At 39.0% G+C, this 2,290-nt stretch overlaps 1 pseudogene; it reads right to left on the bottom strand.

Moving 5' to 3' along the window:
* Positions 1-381: 381 nt before the first annotated feature.
* On the bottom strand, positions 382-2,290 carry LOC135715286 (putative nuclease HARBI1; annotated as a pseudogene).

The following is a 2,290-nucleotide window of genomic DNA, read 5'->3' as shown; positions in this document are numbered from 1 at the left end:
ACATTGAATGTTTAATAAGAGCTTATTCAGGCAAAAACAAGCTTCTTCAGCTAAAAAATAGCTTATTCAGCTGTTGAACAACTCAAATTGGTTGTTGGGATGGGAATGTAAAGTAAACTCTTTTTTATTCATACGGCCCAATAAATCTGGGTTTTGATACTTCGCTTATGTAACAATAAGTAACGCTTAATGCTTCCCTTAAATTACGTTATGTCACCCCACCCAGTTTTTTCAAGATTGAATTTAAAAAAATCAGTAATCGTACCCGGTTCCCATTACCAAACTCCCTCTATGTAACAATATGTTACTTAAACTCGACACCACTACCCCTCCTCTATGTGTTACGTAATGTGTGCACGAATCCTTAGCATTGAATCCACTTTAGTGCATCCACATCAAAGTGCAACATGCGATAACAAATTTGCACATTCGTTCCACGTGAAAAAAATCCAGCCGTGGCGGAATCGTTGCTTCAGCACACCGAAGCTATTTTCTATTCTGACCCGAGTTTGACAGTGTTTCCGATTATAATTCCTCTGTTTAATCGTCAAGTTACCGTTGTCCTTGTACGGAGTCAACAAATACTCCCGGACCGGGTACGCAGCATCACCGAGAAGATGATATCTTCCCTGACATATACCTGGTAGATCATCGCTGATCGGTGACAATGAAAACACTCTTGAATCGTGGATTCGACTTGGTGACCCAATACAAACATCAAGAAATCTTCTATTAGGATCACATACTTCTTGAAGAGTCATCGATAGCATATCGTGCCGGTTGATGTAGGTGGACCTGATTTTATTGGCGGGTTTTCGAATTGCGATGTAGCTACCGTCAATACAGCCTATAACATCAGGAAAACCAGCAATCTGTAAATAATTTGAATATTTGATGCTCTCAAAACATTATCCAATTTTAACTTAGGGGCTGTCCATAAACTACGTAGACAGTTTAGGGGGGGGGTTGACAATTATCCACAGCCCATACAAATTTTAAATTTTTTGTATGGACAATTGTCTACGCAGGGGGAGGGGGGGAGGTCAAGAATCCCAAAAAAATATCTACGTAGTTTATGAACAGGCCCTTACACTTTTGAATCCTGTAACGATTTTTTCCATTTCGGCCTCTGTCTCCGGAAAGCGAATAATCTCCTTGGACAGATTATAAAAAAAGTCCAAGATTTTATTGAGGCATTTGTAGAAGGACGTTTCGGACATATTAAATAAAGTACCAATCTCTCGGTAAGAATTCTTGTTTGCACAAAACCTAGAAAGAAAAAGAAAAAAGTGAGAACAATATATTATGAAATGATATTATTTTTCCGAAGCTCAGAAAACTTTCTCAAGGTTCGTAAAATTTTCTTATGTTCTGCAAAATTTTCCAAAAGTTCACACAACTTTCCTGATGAACTCACATTTTTTTTTGAGCACTCAGATTTTTTTCTGAAGTTCACCGAAATTTTCTGAAATTTGCAAACAAAAACAAAAACTCATGGAGCCTCAGGGGAATTCTGCGAACTTCAGAACAATTCTGCAAATTACAGCATCGTACCAAACACATGATTGACTGAGTACCAATGCTAACGACGCTAGGGAGGCACTCCTACACTCATAGACCGGAGTCCAACGGCTTTACTTCCCTTACGAAGATGGTCTTTTGGGGTGAAAGACAATCACACACCAATACACCAACGGCGCTGGTACATGATTGAGTTATTAACGCTAAAATCATGGATTTATTTGATGTTTTCTGCTCTATAGACCAAGATTAGGTCGAGGTAGTTCTCTCCCCTACTGCAAACTCCAGAAAAAATTTGCAAACTTCAGAAACCTTCTTTAAACCTCTGAAAAAAAAATTGAGAAAAATTATAGAAACTCCAAGAAAGTACTCTAAACCAAAGAAAATCAGTCAATAGCCGAAATGCGTACCATAAGAAAGCACACATTTGATCATTTGCCGAAACATTCCTGCGTCCAATACCGGTATTCGATCGATAAAATTCGGACTCTGCGTATCGTCTGATGATCGTTTCGGCTGTGGATTTGTAGAGCCGGAAGTGACGTCGGAACTAGAAAGAAACATGAGTTCATCAATGAAAATCTGTTTTAATTATTCTATATTACCTCCTCCTCCGAGAGATTCTCCACTACATCGCTGACGAAATTCTCGACCCGCTTTTTTTGTTTCTGGGCTTCCCGATAATGGTCATCAGAATGTGATCCTCAAAATTGGAATCCGAATCGGATTCCGTTTCCGATTCCAATAATTGGACAGCGGAAGCTGCAAG

Source organism: Ochlerotatus camptorhynchus, unplaced genomic scaffold (assembly GCF_037179485.1).
Source record: "Ochlerotatus camptorhynchus isolate MF236.1 unplaced genomic scaffold, CSIRO-AGI_Acam_v1.1 ptg000844l, whole genome shotgun sequence".
NCBI classification, from domain to species: Eukaryota; Metazoa; Arthropoda; class Insecta; order Diptera; family Culicidae; genus Ochlerotatus; species Ochlerotatus camptorhynchus.
The sequence above is the reverse complement of the archived record's forward strand: the minus strand, read 5'-3'. Positions and strand labels throughout refer to the sequence as shown.